We start from the raw sequence: 19,950 nt of genomic DNA, 5'->3' as shown, positions 1-19,950 counted from the left end.
TATGAGCAACTGCCTGCCTACCCACAAGCAGGTGCCCCATACTGTTGGTTTCCTTGTGACAGTGTTTCCAAGGTGACAGACCCATGAATGAAGAGCCATCCTGGCACTCTGTGACAGTACCCAAGGTTTACAGTCAAAGTAGATTAGCAGGAGGTGAGGTATTTTAGAACATGAGCATTGGTAAAGTACAGACCCATTTTAGTGAAAAATAGTGTCATGATGTGAATGCTGCACTGATGGGAACCTGCAGCACTGAAGGATCACAGTCCCCTGTGGGGCACCTGCAGCGTCTCTCCCACAAAGGTAGACGTCCACCCACTCAGGGTAGCAGATGATAGAGCAGGCCCACAAGGTGGCAAAGTCAGAGGGGCATGCGCTTCGTACTAAACTACTGCCTCCTGTCTCCAGGACACAGGCTGTGTTTAAACAAAAGATCCTTCGAATTACTTAAGATGATCTATAAACCATCCCATCAGGCTCCCAACAGTTTTATAACCCGCTTCTTAAAAGAAAGCAGCGAAGAGCAATCTGTCCACGGTTGAGTTATGGTCTACCGCCAGCACTGGTCCCCATGATTTATGAACTTAAAAGACAAAACACTGCACAGCCTCCTTGGAGAGGAGCTGCGTTCCATTTCAGACACTCTCGTGCTAAGGTATCAGGCTCTGAGCATGCATTTCTAGTGTTTGGATAACTCCTGTGGACAAGATCAAGAACAGGAGTCCATTCATTTGGAAGCTTTCCACGCTCCAATTCATCGAAGAGTTGCCAGATGAATCTTCATCAAGTGTCTCAGGGCCTTGCCCAGACTGTCTCCTGGATCGTCACATAGCACCCCATCCCCCAAACCACATCCCGTTTGTTTGGGTTCCTTTGAAACCCACACCAAGCTCACTTTTATCTGCCCTCATTCCTGTCCTATATAAACCAAAGTGTAATATTAATTACTTATTTACCTAGTTTTTAGATGGTTTTCAAATGCTCCTTATCACTAAAATCTCCAATAATATCTTCACTAATTTTTAAAATCCCTATAATTCTTTAAGGTATTTTGGTCTTCGTGTATATGATATCAGAGATTGAACCCAAAGCATTATATAGCACGCATGCCACTCAAAATACAGCCCCAGGTCATGCTATTTAATATTATTCTAGACCAACTTGACTTTATCTACATTTCTTAGAGTTGTATAATGCATATCATTCACCCTACGAGATTATTATATATTTTACAGTGTTTTCAGTCTGCTTGTTTTATACTTGTCTGGCTGTCCCAGCCAAGCTCAGAGACACAGATCCATCAGTCTTCCAACACTGGGGCAGAACCCTCCCACACCACACGGGGCCAGCACACTGTTGCTGTCAGGAACACCAGTGTTTCCGCTCTACTGTGTTTCTTTGGAGCAGTAAACAGGAGCAGGGCAAACATTTACTAATAATCACCTTGGTCAACCTGATACCACAAAACAGCTGGTGCTCCAGGCCATTTAAAGGCTCGGCTTCAGGCTCTATAACTTACATGTGGTTGTTATAGCACAGAACTGAAATGTAATTTGCAGAGGAGCATATACACTCCAAACTAAAGTAGAAAATATAACCTTAAGTATGAAGTCTTAAGAGTATCTACATCTTCTAAATGTCTAGTTAAGATTAGCTAAAGGGCCAGGCGGTGGTGGCGCACGCCTTTAATCCCAGCACTAGGGAGGCAGAGGCAGGTGAATCTCTGTGAGTTCGAGGCCAGCCTGGTCTCCAAAGCGAGTTCCAGGAAAGGCACAAAGCTACACAGAGAAACCCTGTCTCGGAAAAAAAAAAAAAAAAGATTAGCTAAAGGCCTAAAGCTTATATTTTAGCTTTGCTCATTTAAAAACTGTGTATGTGTAACTGTTTTCTGTATGCACGTGTGGGGTTAAGGTGCACACGGGTGCATGCAGAGGCCAGAAAACTTGTGTGAACGTACATATGTGTGCATGTAAAAGGGGGCTAAGGTGCACACGGGTGCATGCAGAGTCCAGAGGGCAACATCAGGTGACTTCCTCTGTTGCTTTTCCACCTTGGATTTTGAGTCAGGGTCTCTCACTGTCAGAAGCTCACCGATTGGCTAGACGGGCTGAGTGGTGATCATCTGTGTCCCCCGCAAGCCGTAGCAGGCTTGGATTCACACCGCCATACTTGGACTCTTTGTGGGTGCTGGGGATCCAAGTCAAGTTCTTACGCTTGTACAGCAAGCACCTTATCAATCAAGCATTGCCCCAGCTCCAGGAGAATGTATTCTTAATGCTCATCTGAGGTCCTTCCTAGGGACTTAGGAGCCAACCTATAAAGTCACTGTAAGCTGAAAGGGCATTTACTATACCAAATCTACTGAACACTCTAGCTTATCCTGACCCACTCTAAGTGTGCTCAGACCACTTGTGTAAGTCTATAGCTGAGCACAAGCACAGACTGACTGCAGCATCTAATGCTAGCCCGGGGAAAGATAAAAATTCAAGGCACAATTCCTTCTGAGCATATTACCATTTCAAATCATCACAAAGTCAAAGGAGCCCAAGTCAAACCATTCTGAGTTGGAGGGATCGTCTATATTAAGTTTGCCTAGTGTTGAAAGACAGGGATAAATTTAGTGCCTTTTAACTTTTTTGTTTTAAAAGTTCTTAATGTCGGTAAGTACAAGGACTTGACATTATATGCTAAGAAACTGCACAGTCTAAAATGCCAGTAAGATCTTGGTCTTCTTGCTTAGGTGACTGCGTTCGGCAACTGCTGACTGAAAACCCATACACCAGCGTAGGTGAGATCCTGATGAGGGCCAGGCTTTCTGAGCCATGATCCTGTCTACAGGTGTTAAGTGACTAACCCAGATCCCCAGCACAGAACAAAGGCAGGTGACAAGTTCCCAAATATTTCAACTGCAATTTGTTGCAGAGTCCTGAAACTGATTAAGGTCCCCTCCTCCCTCCAGGAAGGAGTCTGGTGGTATCAACGTAGCCACTTGACAGGTATTCCCTCCACATCCACTATCTGCAGGTACCATGTAATGATCTGGCCAAGCAGTAATTAGTAAGACAAGAGCTGGTGTCCCATTCCTGCATTCCTGTCTTTGAGCAGAATTCTATACTCACCTGTGCATCAAGTCTAAGTCAGTTTGAGTCTACCTTTCACAGAAGACAGTTGGTACACAGTGTCAAAACAATGTGACTTGGATCTAATTTTGCTCTGGTGTCCTTGGACCATCTCACCCACCAGCAATGTCATCTGGAAAGCGAAGCTACTTTGTGTTTAAGACAGGGGGCAGAAATAAAACAATCCAAACATGGCGATATAATTAGTCTTTATGTGTGCACTACCAACACTGCTGGAGAGAATGAGTGGCTAGTAATATGATATAGGGAGGGGTCTTTTGTTCAGTTAGGAGCCTCTTTTTAGTCTTAGTTTTTAAAGTAACAGTGGTCAATATTCAATTTGAAGCACATGACTTCTTTGCCCATACAGAGGCACAAACCTCTGTATGAAGGGAATGGAATGTGCCTTTGTGTATTTGACATTTTAAGACAAAGGCCCATATTTTTATTTAGAAAGTGTCCAACTGGAGGTGAAGCTACAAGGCACTACACTTCTGATGATACCCATTATAATTTGCTGTTGACACTAAGAGGTAAAGCCACCTGAGGCCACAGTCAGCCTGCAGGTTTCCTGCCTTACCCTTTGCTAAGCAGTGACAAGTCTGAGGTAACTGGTGCCCACATCAGGATCTCTCCAGTGCCCTGAAGCTGTGGCCCTGGCCCCGCTGAAGTCAAGTACATGAGACCGCACACTGAGGCTATTATTTATTGTCCTGTTGCCTGAATGAATATGGGCAACTACAGCTTGCCACACGCACACTCACCTGAGGTATTAGGTATGCTATTAAATGAACTTTGCCTCTTACTTTGTAAGAAAAATACTGCAAATGGGTGACTAGGAAACATGGCATTTTCAGGAATTTTCTAGAGCAAGCCGACTAGTTTTCCTTTCTGACTCTTCTTGCCCTCAACAGTCGGCTCGATGGCATCTGAGAAAGCAGAGTGTTCCGTCCTTGACACGGCTTGACAGCACAAAGAAACCTGGCACTTGGCAATGAATTATTAATGTGCACAAATATTGCAGCATGTGTGAGGTGGAGACCAGCAAGAGGTGAAGTGCTAGTTGCCATGACACCAGTCAGTTCAAGCTAAGGTTCACGATCGTCACCTCTGTCTCAAAGAGTCATTAGAAGAACATACAGGGCAAATCTGAGCCTCACACCTAAGTGACTTCAGGTCGGAACTCCAGCATGTGCTGCAGGTGCCATCTGAAAGGGGTGCCTGGGGAAGTGCACTGACCACCAAGCCTGTGTTAAGTCAGCTGGAGAGACCAGACTCTAGACGGGCTCTTCAGGCCAGGGAGCTGCTTGGGCTCGTAGCTGATGCCCACAGTGGCTGGTAAGGTTTCCTAGGTCCTGACTTAAATTCAGACAACTGTACTCTGCTTTATCTTGTCCACATGTCTAAGAAAGAGGAAGAAACCTCCTGTTTCACCTGAAAAGCCACAGTTGGTCACAGTGCCAATAACTCTGATTTGAAACAAGGGGGGTCAGTGCCTTTACATTTGGAAAGGACCTAGGCCTGTTTAGTGTCTGTGCCCTCCCTGCCATTTGTAAAAAACGCTTCAATAATTGACCCAGGCTGTAAAGTGTGAGGATAGGGCTTCAATAATCTGCGATTAATTTTATTCCAAGTCTCCAACACCTCAATCTGAGGGCAGCTAAGGGGTAGTGGTGAGATTAGAAAGGAGAAGAACGAGAAAGTGGCATTCCATATTACTATCCGCACAGTCCCTCGGGGGCCCGCTTCAAGCTCTGGGCACTCTGGAAGGGACTGCGGGGTCCCATTTACACTCTGAGCAGGGCCTTCCTAACAGAGAAGCAAGAGGCTGCAGAGGACACTGCATGCCGCAGCTTGAGGAGTCTTTGAAAGCTACGTTTACACCAAATTACCTCCCAACAGCCCGCTGTCCAGAGTGCTCTGGGTGCCCTTAGTGACAGACCGGGCAGCATGGAGCCTGCAGCTGCAGTGTCAGAACCAATTAGGATCAACAAAAGGACGTGGAGAGTGGGGGACCCGGGAAAGTCTAACTTCTGAGATGTGGAGAGGCACCGTGGAGGTGCAGGGGAGACATGCTGAACGTGTCTGAACTATTTCAGGTTCAGACACTAAGGGGAAAATTAATTACTCTCAACAGAAAAAAAAAGGTTTCACACTACATTTTTATATATTTGCCAGACCATTCTATGAGCAATTTCAGAAAAGCTATCTTAAAAAAATATTTCAGAGTATTGTCTCTCAGTTGAATATTCAATGATGAGTAGAGACTCATTGCCAAAGGGGATCATGAATTATATTACAGTGGGAAATGGATTAACAGCTCTGACATACACAGTTAAGGGTTTTCATATCTCCAAATGACAGCATGATATACAAGTTAGGGAAGGAAAAAATAAAGAGGAAGAGGAGGAGCAGGAGGAGAAGGAGGAAGAGGAGCAGGAGGAGCAGGAGGAGGAGGAAGAGGAGGAAGGGGGAGGAATACCACCGAGAATCCATTGAGCAAATATTTCACACATGGGAATGTTATGTCCCCACAGTGGCAATAACATTCTTTAATAGTATCTTTCCTTGTATTTTGCTCAGTCTACCTGTGTTGCTACCAGAGTCTTTATCAGGCTCACAAAACAACATTCTGCTTATTTACAAGACCATCATGGAACCTGGTGGCACTCCTCTGTGAGGCCTGTCACTGCTCCTGGAAACTGATTCAACAGTGAAAACTTTTTGGATATGTGTATCTGTGTGGGTGCATATCTCTCCTCTCTCTCTCTCTCTCTCTCTCTCTCTCTCTCTCTCTCTCTCTCTCTCTCTCTCTCTCTCTCTCTCTCTGTGCATGCCTGCCAGAGATAGTAGTCATTCCTTAGGAGCCATCTATCTCCCCCCCCCCCCCCACTTTGGATAAGGCCCCTCACCAGGACCTGGGATCAAGGATAAGGCTACACTGGTCAGCCAGTGAGCTTCAGGGATCTACCTGTCTCATCTTCCCAGTGCTGGGTCCTTCAAAGCACTTTACCAACTGAGCCGTCTCCCCAGCCCCTGGAGAAAACTTTTTAAGGCACTACAAACAGAGCTAATTGTTTAGGAAGATTAATAGGATCAATCACTAATATGCTCAAAGAGTACACACGCTGACACGTTACTCTATGTAAGGAATAAATGGCTAAATCCTTTGAATTTTACAGATCTGAAGGTATCACTTTGGCCATAGACAAGTGCTACTTGGTTAAGGCAACGTTTAGTACAGACATACTTTTAGCTGAGAGATAAGGTATATGTGCTAGGAATGTACTGACGAATTCTCTCAATGCAGCTGACAGATCCTGCTGTTCACGGAGCTGCCCGAGAGCCTGTGCTCCTTGTCCCAGTTGGGACATTTGCAGAAGCAGAAAGGTCTCTGAATACTTGTGCAACAGAGCCCCAAGGCACTGGAGCCTGGGACTCCTATCCTCTTAGCCTTAACACCACTTAATTTCCATTACATTGAGACACAACATTTGTTTTAAATGCGGGGGGGGGGGGGGGGGGGGGGTTGAAGAATGTCACCAGAGTCACATTTGTATTGGAGTTGCACTTCCTGGCCTTTAAGCCACCTGTGGCTGTGAAGCTGTAGGGAATGGTTTAAATCTGAACAGCATCAGCAGTTAATACTTGACACACATGCACAAGAAGACTCCTACAGTTGCCCTGCAACCAAGAAGCTAATAAAAGCTCAGCTTTTCAAATGAACACCTAGATGATGACACATTAGTTATTCAGCAAAAATAAATGCTTCATTAACTTGTCTTCCCACTGTTAAAGACAGGATGAATGTAGCCTGGGGCAGGAGCTGATTCCAACATCCCCTTAGACTGCAGGGCCTGCTGTACAGAGAGATCAGGAGGGAGGTGACAAGACCATCTGCTGGGAGAGTGCACCGGTCTTCGGAACCCAGAAGCCACAAGTCCTGACTGCCAGTTACTTAACCTTCCTCTCCGTGGCTTGACAGAACTCATTTGTGATACAAATGGAGACCTCCAGGATTTATGCTTTAGTTACAATTCGCATTCATCCCTTAGCACTGGGCACTCAACACAGGTCCTCACACTGCACCATTCCTTCCCTAAGCTTCTCGTAAATGACTCAATAGGGAATCAGCTCTATTACTGCAGCTGCCAGCATCTGGTGATCAGTAAAACATGGACTCATTAAATATTTATTTGTTGTTGTAGCTGCACCTTTTCACATAGTTTAACGTGCATCCATACCTTTTATCTATTAGAAAACGACCAACTGTCTGTGAGAAACACTTGTTATTTTTTTCTGTTTTACTTGAGTCTGGGGCAGTTCCATGTGTTAAGAGAAACAATGACCATGGGTTTTGAAATGCTGTTTCTCCTCTGCTCCCTGCTGCTCCCTAGATGATCAAAGCAGAGGTCCAGAGCACTCAAGTTCAGGCCCCTCACCTATTTAATAACTCGTATGGAATAATGAAAATAGCTCAGAAAATTTCAGCCCTATCACCCGATGAGTGGCAGGCTGTTGCCGAACCCCATGTCTCATCCTTGTGTCCCTTCCCGGAAACCATAATGAAGACAGAGCCTCGGAAGGGCAGACACTGTGGGTGTGCACTAGTGACCAGGAACCCCATCCCGAAGGCACAAGCACACCCACGCCAGCTTAGCTGCTGCTTACAGCAGGATGTCTCTGCCCTGTTCCAAAGGCCCCATGACCATCAGCCCTTGTAATTCACAAGTATAAATACTTCAAATTCCTCTCTGCTTTCTAATGTGCTTACAACAAGACTTTAAAAAGACTTCTTTATTCAACACGGGGTAAGTGTAATCAAGGGGTTAACTCCTGAAAATGTATGCTACCTCTGCTGAGTTAGGTGCGGCTAAAACCACAAAGATAGAACACTTGCGACTCTTAAGGAACTTTTGGAATTACAGAAACCACCTTTTTCTATAAAACAGTGCTTCTCAAATCCTGCCATACACCAGAACTATCTGGGAAGTTCTTCTCTTGATGTCCAGCCACATACCACCAGCTATCCCAGAATTCCCAAGGGGCAAAGCAGGCTCGGGATATTCCCCAGGTGCCTGTGGTAAGTGGCAACATGGGATCTGGTGGTAGAGCAGAACATCACAGACTCAGGGCCACCGGGAAGTCTGGTGTCCCGGAGGCACCTCAGGATGCTGATGCAGCATGCCTCTCCTCTTCACCTGATGCCAAGTCCACCAAGCTGACAGGAAAAAAATGTCTCCAAAGGTTGCCCATGCCCCATGAAGGCAAAGCTGCCTCTTAAAAGCCATTCTCTAAGGAACATGGCCGTCAGTAAAACAAGTTCTATATACAACCAGAATGATTATCTCTTAAGGTTAGGAATACATTCTATGCTGAAAAAAACCTACAAAGTTTTGTGCTCAATATCCCATCACGTTTAGTTTCTATAGCTTTACACTACTACTTTACAACTAAGAAATCTCTTTGGGAAGGGCAATAATGTTGAGGCTACATCTGGGAATTGAACAATATTAAAGGGTGTGTGTGTGTGTGTGTGTGTGTGAGATATGCTGGAGTTCCATACCATGCACACTATGTGTACACACTAAGTGTTTTACTACTGAGCTGCATCCCTCAACAAGAACAACACTACAAGGTAACAAGAAGGTTGCAGGAATCACATTAGTCAGCTCCAGCTAACCTACCCCAAATGCTATTATTCAATTGTGGACTCTGAATGAGAAAATGTCCTTTTTGAGCACAGCAAGTGTTTGTGACACCTGCCATCCCACCCCACCCCACCCCCTCAATCCTGAATATTCACAAAGTGCCAGGGCCCTGGGCTGGGAGCTGGGGCTCAAGCAGAGCAGCAGGGGTGACAGCCCTGCCCCGCAGCCAGCAAACCATGGCCAGAGCTGTTTCAGTTCTAAGCAGGAAGAACACAGCTCTTCATTTGCTGCCACTCAGCTTACAGCAGAGGGCAACATCGACTTGGAGAGACAAGGGAACAAGGACAACCCTAGACTTGCCCTTTCTTACCCTAGATCTGAACCTAAATTAAAAAAAAAATAAATAAATAAACCTAGCTGGGTGTGGTGGTATTTTTCTGGAAGCCTAGCACTGAAAGGCTGAGGCTGGAATACACTGAATTCCAGGCCAACTTAGGCCATATAGCAAGACTTTGCCTGGAAAATAGGTAATAAATGACTCGGGTGGGTAGTTTCAGTAGAGAAACTGTTTGCTGTGTAAGTGGGACGACCCTAGTGTGAATCGTCAGACTCTAAGTGAAACTGAGCACAGCAGTGTGTGTCTGTAATTCCCGAGCTCCTATGGCAAGATGGAGCACCCTCAGAAGCTCAGCTACTCACCATGGCATACCCAATGACGAACAAGAGAGCCTGTCTCGGGCAGGGTGGGAGTGAGGACAGAGACTCAAGGCTGTCCTCTGACCTCCATGGGGACACAGGTGTGTTGTGGAGTTTGTGCATCTGCACTCACTCATACACATGAACACACACACAAAGACAGAGACTGAGACACACACAGAGTCTTTTCTGTTTAAAGAAAGAAATCTTGATGAGAGTGGGCTCCATCCACAGTGTTCCACAGGCCATTTGCCTGGTTTAACAGGCTGGTTAGCTTAAGAAAAAAGGAAGGAGGGGGCTGAGAAAGCTGGGAGATTAGAATGAAGAGCCGGTCCTCTTCAGACAGTAGCAACTGCCTAGTCAGACGCAGATTCTCAGAGGGGAGGCTGGGACTGCCCTGCCCGCCCTTTGGACTCCCATGCGGCCACTGCTCTGGATCTCCTTCTAGTTAACCAGCAAGGCAGGGCACCTGCTCTGTCCAGCACTGGGCCACCATTTAAAGGGCCCCAGTGCCTTGTATGGAGAGATGACGGAGGGGTCCACAGTATGTCTCTGTGCCTTGGATCTTTTTCTGCACTAGCATGCCTTTATTTCCATTAGAACAAGGTCTCAAAGATCCAACAGAGTTCCAAATCCACAGATGCTCTGAAGGTGGGGCCATTGAGACAGTGGCCCTCCCACTCCCTAGCTTTCTTTGGAGCAAGTCAAGCCCAGCTTCCATGCTCTGATGGGCCTGTGAGAAACCCACCTAGGAAGAGATTACCTCTGTACAAGTCAGGTGCCTCGGCAACAGTCAGCTGGTGGAAACTCCAGGATTTTGAAAATCCACGATTAAGGTTTTTAACGAGAAGCCTTACAGAGCGATGTGAATTCTGATCTCGTAAGATGCTTATGTAACAGAATAAAGGTTTTTGCATTTTCCAGGAGCTAAGCAAACAAAATCAACCCACTGTGACTGAATCTTGCACCATGCACTTACAGGGCCTTGCTCATCTGTCCATGTAGAAGAGGCCTTCTCATGAGCCATCCTTTCAGGCCCAGTTAGCAATGCTGTCATAAACCAGGAAGGAAGCTGGGTGAGCAAGGATGCCACCACATGACTCTCCAAGATCTTGGCCGCCTCCAATAGAGACATGGGAAATCACAGAAAGGACACAGAAAAGCCTGGAGCCGGACTTTGGTAATACAATTCTAGTGTGACATTGATTCTTCAATCTAGAATTTTACATGCATGTCTAATTTATAGAGCAAACTTTCTGGGGATATTAGCTAGGGTTAATAAGTTATTGCTAAACTTACCATGCTAATAAAAAATCACATTTGAAGATTCTTACATTATACCAGAGGGCAAAAACTGTAAGTGAGTCACAGGAAAATCTACTGTACAAGAGCTTTGAACATTTAGTAAGTACTTTACGCGTTCTAACTTGGAGCTTTCAGCAGAGGGTCTGGGTCCTAGCGCCTGCTTGCCTGCCTGCCTTCCTGGTAGGAGACCTTGAGACTGCTGTTCTGCCCACCACTGAAAGGATAATGGCCCTACTTGACTCAGGCTTGCTTCAAGCTTGCTCAAATGAAAGCTGCTCCGTGTTGATGAAGACTCTGCCAGTGCATTCAAATGCCATAGAGAAAGGACAGAGAATGGACGCAGGCTTGTTAAGGGTCTATTTGCAGGCTGTGTGGGTTGAGTGGTGTCTATTTTCGGCTGGGTCACTTCTTTCTTCAGGCTCCTGCAGCTCCTGGTTCTTACTATGTATAGCTGCCAGGCCTTCCTGCCCTCCGCACAGCACCAGGCCATACTCTGGGTTAAAACCCCGGATGTCAGCACCAGAGGAAGCCTGTGGCTCACACTGCTGAACAGTTGTTTCACACGCCTGGCCCCTTTCTTCCAGAATCCCAGAGGATGCTGGGAAACAGAAGAAACACTTCACAGTAACACCTCTCTTCTAATTCTTTTCTTCAGTCCTTTTGGATTGCGAGCTGAAAGCAACTGTTTTAGATGTGAACCAAAATACTTGAATACAGGTTAAAAATACCTTACTACAAGTCTGTGCAGAAGTATTTAAAAGAACTGATCACACCAATTACCCTTTATGTTCCTTTCCCAAGAGACCTTAGAAGCGTCCCATTTAAAAACCCTTGAGAAATCAGTAGGGGGCAGTATGCTAATTACAATTTGCAGGTGGGAAAATTGAGGCTTTGAATTTTAAGTTTCACTTGTCCTCAAAATACCCATGTGTTTACGTAACTTACACTTACAAATATTTTCCCAGTTACACTGATTTGGGAAGTGCTATTTTGAGCCTCATTGCTTAGAATAACACTAAGAAACCAAACCTCGTTAATATTCAAAACCTCCAGCACTAAGGTATTTGAAGGAAAAGCAACAAATCCGTATTTTGTGCAAGCAGCAAAAGCATCTGCGTGAGCTTGGAAAGCTTCACAGACCAAGGAACGTTTGGTTTTCAAATGTGAGTCTGTTCTAAGTATCTTGTCATTGTAAGGGCTGGTGTGGCAGCACTCAGGATTCCTCAGTAATGGCCCTCACTTGTTAAACATTCTAGCAGCATATGTTGACACTTCGGTGATTTCCAAAGGAGATTCCTTTTCTCCCTGTTCACTTAATTTTATGTTCCAAGCATTTAGGAAAATGGGCCCTGACAGGTGTGCACTTGAGTTTTAAGAGAATTGATAAATACAATGAAAATGAAAAAAGGAATTCATGAACAGTCCACACTTAGGAAGTGCATTCCTGTGGGTGAAATCCTTCTTGACAGTGGGGATGTGGAAGCCTGCACAAACCCGGAGATCCAGGTGACTGAAACTGGTCGGCCAGGTATGCCACGGGAAGTGTGACTAAATCTTGAGGCCATGCTCTGCCAGCCAGGGTTAAGTCACAATACAGGGGCATTTTCTGATGCTACCTTCCTACTTTACATGTTCAGAGAAAAAAGTCCAAGCTCCCGTTCCTTGAGTTATTTGCTAATCATGCTTGGGGGACGTTGGGGGGAAGGGCAGGGGACGGACTCAGTCTGAAAGGAGCTTCTGGGATGGCAGACAAGAAGTCAGAAGGCAAGGCTCTCTGAATAGTTAACATGCTGCGTTACCCTCTGAGATAAGGAATCACTAGTTAATCCAAACAAGATTAACACATTTTAGACCGAGTTTGGGAATTATAGGCTCAAACACTGGATTTAACTCATTCAAGTGAGGCAGGCGGTAGATCCTATTCCCAGTGACGGTTAAGACACACACACTCTCTCTCTCTCTCTCTTTTGCCATACTCTAAAGAGTAACAACAAAGGGTCCTTTCTCCTAGGGAAAAACTAGTTATGTTTTGTTTGTAGGAAATAAGATATAAATCTGCCCTGCCATGACACCCCCTAGTGGAACTTCAGCAAAGTACAGTTTGGGGGCCCAAAAACATCTTGGTACAGGTTGTTTCCCTAATCCAAAATGCCTGGAGCCAGAAGGGTTTAGATTTTTCCCGTATTTGCATATGCTAAATGTGATGTCCTGGGGGTGGATCTCAAGTCTAAACACACATTTTATTTATGTTTCTCATATATATTTAGCCCAAAGGTAATTTTATGTCCATATTGTGCTTCTATTCTGACCTTATCATATGGTTAGTGTTTCTGATCAAGGGGTGTTCTTGTTCCTGGACTTCCAGTGAAACGGACTTTCTCAAGGCCAGCGGCCATGTGTACCACAGTCACCTGCCTCCTGCTTATCGCTGAACAGAACAAAAACAAGTAAATAAACGAAGCATGGCCTCTGCAGATTCCCCCACAAGCAGGATCTGAGGAAAGGCAAGCCGGCCATTTGCCTCCACTCAAGAGGCTTCCTTTCAGTTTCTGAAAGAACTGAGGCAGGAGTTTAGGTGACTCTGCTATTATTTATATCCCTTATCCCAAGAAAAGCTTTAAATAAAAGGGACTCCTATGTAAAACTCTTCTAATTCTCAAGTAAGATGATTAAAGTGCTTCCGGTAATTTTCTGACTGTCGGAAAATTAATTCACTAAGGTCACAGAATCAACCCACTGGAATTTGCAAAGATCTTGAATGGCTCACAAACAACTGGACCACAAACAAATTTAAGGGGAAAGAATAAGCCAGAGACTGTGGGCGGCTGTATGTTTAACTGTGGCGTTTGTGGCTCCTCCCCCTCCCCAGGAACCAGTCCTGTGAATGGCTAAAGACTGTGCCAAGGGCACTCTCCATTCAGCCTTTCTGAAAAAGCCACTCACTGTGAGCATCAGCATGGGTTAGAGTGTCCCACTCTGATACGTCTTCTAGATTAATTTCTACTTGGGCAGATGATGAATAAAGCCCTGGGCAGAGAAACTCCCAGGCAGAGAATAAATACCAACTTTGCTTCAAGGAATGGAGATAAACCGCACAAGTCACGTGGGATCAAACAACAGGGGCCATTCCCTGAACCAAGAATTTGGGGACTGTCTATCTGGGCCTCCATCTTTAGATAAAGACACGACTCGGCGTCGCTTCTCTTTCACAAGTATGACTGACGTGCATCTGTCTGTCTCTCCGAGACATGGAGTCACTCTGCAGCCCAGACTGCATCTAATTCACGACACTCCTGCCTCGGCCTCCTAAAATTTGGGATCACAGGCCTAAGCCACCATATTTGACGTTTTTTTTGGAAAACATGATTGACTTTTGTTGTCTCCTGATAAAACCAATTCTTCTCAAGTGGCAGAAGTGCTTCAGTGAAGCGACCCAGGGCTGTCAGGACAGCGAGGCATCTGGTCCAGCTGAGGCTGAGAGAGAAAGTGCCAGGGGACAGGACAGGTGCTGAACCGGGAAGATAGATGACAAGCAGTTTTGGACCGTTCAAGACACCATGCTAATGGCCTTCGACTTCCCACTGTAAGCAAGAGGGTCACACAAGGCTTTCAGTGGCATATTTCAAACTCAACACTGTTTAGATAACCTGGGTTGGGCAGCAAATCGACACAGGGAAGAAGTCTGGAGGCTCCTCAGAGTCCAGGTGAGAGGTGACGGGGGGCATGAGGATGAAGTAGAGATTTGTCCAACGAGGACTTGGTGGCCCATGGATGAGCACAGGCTAGACAGGTGCTGTCAAGCTTGGTGACTTAGCCAGGAGAAAGGAGTAAAGAGGGGGTTAGCTTAGTGTCCTCACAGGAACGGGGCCAGCCAAGAGAGTAGCATGAGCTTGCTAACGGCCAAGAAATCAGTTAGGCAACTGAGACCGATCACCCAGTTAGATAGACACACAGTGAGAACTGGTGTGAGCACATAACACGAAGGAGCCAGTATTTTAAGGGTGGAGAGAGAGCTAAGAGGTGGAGGAAGGGGAGCAGGTGCCTACACCTGCGCATGTCAAGGAGGTGATCAAGGCCAGATTCTGCGAGAACACAGGCTTCCCTTGGTATCAGGCAATGAGGGAGCACTGCTAATTCATTGTCCAGACAGCCGAGAAGTGAAGGAACTGGCCACCCAGCAGTGTTTCCCAAATAAGTCTGATAACCAGGCCCAGATCACACTGTATTAAAGATGGGGTGGAGCTTTTGATACGAGACAACATCTTGTTCCCTGCTTACACCAGTAACGAAAAGTACATTTTATCATGTTGTAAAATCTAACTTTTAGGAGCAACAGATTTGGGCCCAGCATACATCAAACATAGAAATTCAAAATTCAACACAAATGTGATCTCTTTCTGTGTACAAAGTACAGTCGCAACATGCCTCCAGGCAGTTGCCCATCTAAAGAGATGTTACGTCAGTTTCCAACTACCCCAAGGACCTGACAAGGTATGCCGACTTGGACCTCAGCTCAGACACTGTCTTGATTTCTTGTGCTCTCACAGTTACGAACAGGACACGAACTGGGGAACAGAAGTCAGTTCTGGCATACTTATTAGTAGGTTACAAACTCCACATTTTCAGCATTTACTCTACAACAGGAAAGTGATATTCTATAAAAGATTTAGTTTTATAGTATTATAGTATAAAGGAGAAAGCATTAGACAAATAATTTTATGAGTACTTTAGAAAACAACAACAACTTTTAAATTCTAAGCCTAAGAGAGCTTAAGCCAAACTAGATTTCTCCAGTCAGGGAATACAGGGATACAGCATAGAAGATTAAAAGGCAGTAAATCCCGTAAGAACTCCAGCATTAATTACCAGAGACCATGCTGGAGACATTAGGTACAGCGGTAGCACACTAATGTCGCTAAGTGCCGCCTTACTCTGATCTAGCTGGTGGGCTTTTACTTTTCTTGGATGGATTTTAACTAAATACACTCTAGACGTTTGGATATAGATAAATGCTGAATTCAGTAATTAGTATTTTAAACCTGTGAAACCTTTTAAGTTAAGTGGTCTATTAATTAACTACCAATTATCCTGTCTGACTACCATATCAATAGAAGTAAATTACTGACTAGCGATCTGACAGATTTAGTCCTTCACCATGGAGAATTTCTTGTGCACAGAAAAGGCCTGGGGTTGAATACCTCTGCTTTCCTCTTTTGGGTAATCAGGAGATCAGTTTGCCATTTTGATAAAGGCCAAACAGAGCTCCTCGGTTAAAAAGGACCTACAGATAAACTCTGGCTCAGAAAAAAACTAAGACTCTACTCCTCTCTAGAAAAAAACAGTAAGTGAAGCTGAGTTAATTATTTTGGGGGAAATGTGAGACTGCAGCCACTGTGTGGGGAGGCCAGGCTAGCACGTCACTTGGTGGAATGGAGCGTGTTTTCTTTTTTTTTTTTTTTTTTTTTTTGGTTTTTTTCGAGACAGGGTTTCTCTGCGTAGCTTTGCGCCTTTCCTGGAGCTCACTTGGTAGCCCAGGCTGGCCTCGAACTCACAGAGATCCGCCTGGCTCTGCCTCCCGAGTGCTGGGATTAAAGGCGTGCGCCACCACCGCCCGGCTAGGAGCGTGTTTTCAAGTTCTTGCTCTCACTGAGACAGCATTTGTGTGGAGGACTTCGATGCCAGCATGCACTTGTTCTCGGTGGTCTTATTGCAAGCAGACAAGGCTGACTAAAGCCTACCCCCACCTCATTCATTTCCTGCCTGGAGACCACGAGAAGGCCCCTGGAAGATCTGCTAGGGACAGAGCCACTCTGAAGGCTGGTGTCATGGCTGACAGAGGCCTGTGCCAAACGTGAGAGCTAATGGAAAAGCCTTCCTGTCTGCGGGAGTGTGCACGGCTCAGCCTGCAGGAGTGTGAGCTGCTGGAGTGTGCACGGCTCAGCCTGCGGGAGTGTGCGGTGTACGGGACTCAGCCTGCAGGAGTGTGCGCGGCTCAGCAGGCAGGAAGCGACGGCAATGCGGGCTCTCTTCCTGAGGCCTGAGTCACAGGACAATGAATGATGGCCGCCGTGGATTCAATGTGTGTTTGATTCACACTGGGACACGAACAGCTGTCTTCTTAAAAGCCTGAGCCTTACACCCACCCAGGACTAGGCTTAGCACACTAAGGAAAAAAGAGTACAGAGGTGGGGCAGGGGAATGAAAAATGAGGGTAGGAAACAAAAGGAGATACAGACAATGAATGGAAGGCAGCTCTGATTTGAAGTCCATAGCTTGAGTTGGTCCAGAATGATGTTTCCCCTTTCAGAACCCACAGCGTGGGCCCATGTGAGGGCTCTCTGAATAGGTTACCCTCTAAATATTTAAGCAGAAGCCCGCTACATATGATCAAATATTTATTAACTAAGTTAGAATACAGTTCCAGGTGTGTGTGTGTGTGGGGGGGGGGTGTCAGGTATAACAAACTGCCATCAGACAATCTGTCATCAACTTTGTTATGTACGGCACAATGTAGACAAAGTTATTTCAAAAAACACTTACTATGCACCAAAGGACAAAATGACAATGTATGCCACAAAAAGTTAGCAGAAAGGAAATAAAAACAACAAAAAAGTTTTACATAATTCATTTAACTGCAGCTTCACTGGAAAAAAAAGGATGAGGCTGGGGGGTGTAGCTCGGGGTAAAGCCCTCATCCAGCATGTGCAGGGCCCAGAACACAGGGTGCTGAAGAGGCAATGCTACCGCTCCTTACAGCTCCAAATCCCAGGTACCGGTGACGGCGGGGGTGGGAGGGAAGCGCACACCACCATCCTGAAATAGACCTTAGGAGGAGGAGGCGTGCAGGACGGGGGAGCGCTGGCCAGTAAGAGCAGTGGCTGGAGCTTGCAGGGCACTGCCAAGGTGCAAGTCCCATGTTAGGCTAGTTCAGCCCACACAAACAAGACCTGAACTCTGAGTCAGGGTCAACACACAACTTGTTAGTCTATGAAAACAGACACTGACGGCTACTTAAGAGTCTGGCTCGAGATGATCTGTCCAAACAGATGAATGTACTCTTCGCTCAGTGGATCTACGATTTTAACTGGATGGGGCAACTTCTTTTCCCTGCCCAGGCATAGTCAAAAGACACACTGGTTATTTTCTTCTGGAACAAGAATGGTAAAGGCCAAGGCAATACAGCTTGGAAAAGCCACCACTAACGTTTTCGACTAAGAAAACCAGAGGGGAAGCTGAGTTGCGGTGGCGCTCAGCAATACTATTTCAACCCCACAGCAAGCATGGGAAAGGTTAACAGCAGCCTTCTTTTATGTTTCAGTTGCTAACTCGCAGCTTCTCCAAAGGTTTGTGAAGTCTTGGCAAGAAGTCAGAAATTCCAACACTAAAATGAATTTTCTGACTCAATATTGAAAATAAATTCTTCAGTTTCGATGCTTAGAGGAAAAACAGCTGGAGAATTCAGGAGCCTCCCAGAGTTTAATACAAAGTGATGTCATTACCAACCAGGCTTCCAAGAACTCCCTAAACTGTGTGGTTAAGCAACTTCCCAAAGCTCAGCGAGGAGGGTAGGAAGGTGGCGCTCACCCCTGGCACATGAATTTGGGTCTAGGGGAAGAGGTGGTGTGATTTCTTCCTTAGGTTAGAGAGAGGCCAGAGGCTGCACTAGATCGGTCTGCACCCTTTCACAGGAGGCCGGGGACTGTCTTTCTTAACATGAAATCAACACTTATCTCACATCTGAAGAAGGTATGCTGCTGTTCTGTGGTACATACTTCACTGAAGGCTGTGCGGTTTCTTTAAAAACCTGGATATATTTACAATTTTGTAAGTTAGCAAAATGATTATGCAGAGAATAGTCAAGAAGGTGAAACTTGAGGGACTTGGTGAAGGTTAAAGTTTATAGTTAGGAAATCTTGCATCACCTCAAAGGTTATTGAGGGGAAAAATCAGTGTCTGGTTAATATTAATCTTCCAATGGATGTGCATGTTTTCAAGGTGGACAAGGTAACTGAAATCAACTGGAATCTCTGTGGCAGTTCAACCGTAGAGGTTTCAAATATGGACACTATACTCTTCCGGCAATTTGTTTTCTAATCAAATGCTGACCCTATTTTAGTTTGTTTGTTTTGGAGTCAGGGTCTTGCTATGTAGCCCTGGATGGCCTGAAACTCACTATGTTATTAGACCAGGCTAACCTTGAACTCATAGAGATCCATCTACCTCTGTCTCCCGGGTGCTGAGGTTAAAGGTGTGTGCTGCTATGCCTGGCCTGGGGAGTTTTTTTCACTCAGAATTATAAACACACAGGATTCTTGACAAATTAACCTGCCAAGTCCACTCAGTTGGCCTATACTCACCCACGTCAGTGCTGGGACACTTGATGCCTGCTCTTGCAGCAGCAAAGTCTTGTCTGTTTTGCACGCCCACTGTTTTGCACACCTATGTACATGTACATGTGTGTGCTCAATCCCCCAAACACGACACGGTGATCTCCTCACTCATTTAAAATGCCGCAACGAGTGAGCTCAGCTTATTCATATCTTCATTTCCAGAAGCTTGGAAATAAATTATATAAAGCTCACGTTTCCAAATAAAACCTTAGGATAAGCTTCATCCGGGACCAGAGAAGAGCCTTGATACTGGACAAGCAATACCTGAACACTTCGGAAGCCAGATTAAGTTTGTAAGCAGTTGCTAAAAAATTAACGAGGTTTAATGTGACCTATTTAGGAGAACCGACTCTTTGTTGAGTTCTATCAGAAGACATCTCTGCCTGGGGGGAAGGGGGGGTAGAATCCTACCTCCTTACCCTTTCCTCCTTCTCCCTTAGTGCAGGGTATAACCCACAGCCCTGCACAAGCTCCGTCAGCATTCTACCACTGAGCTCCCTCGAATTCTCCTCACCTCTCTTCACTGGATCATTTCTGTCTACATAAGGAAAATACAAAGAAAAAACTATAAAACGGATCAACACAGCATGCACAGAATTAGAGGAGAAAGTGTCGCCTCTACCTGTATTGACAATTCAGCTAACAAGTTGGGAACAGAAGACCGCTCGCTCTCTCCGGATGCTGCAGGATACTTTGAATCCCTGGCTCACCACGCCTCATAAATCCCCTTCCCCTCTCCGTGGTCCTTTCAAGGTGACTCCTCATCTTGAGGCACCGGAGAAGCGGACA

The 19,950-nt window shown here is 45.7% G+C and overlaps 1 protein-coding gene across 1 annotated transcript in view; it reads right to left on the bottom strand.

Moving 5' to 3' along the window:
• The window catches only part of Rdh10 (retinol dehydrogenase 10), a 28,375-nt gene that overhangs the window by 5,648 nt on the left and 2,777 nt on the right, over nt 1-19,950 (bottom strand). The gene's annotated exons all lie outside the window — the stretch shown is intronic.

This window comes from Peromyscus maniculatus, chromosome 2, assembly GCF_049852395.1.
Source record: "Peromyscus maniculatus bairdii isolate BWxNUB_F1_BW_parent chromosome 2, HU_Pman_BW_mat_3.1, whole genome shotgun sequence".
NCBI classification, from domain to species: Eukaryota; Metazoa; Chordata; class Mammalia; order Rodentia; family Cricetidae; genus Peromyscus; species Peromyscus maniculatus.
The sequence above is the reverse complement of the archived record's forward strand: the minus strand, read 5'-3'. Positions and strand labels throughout refer to the sequence as shown.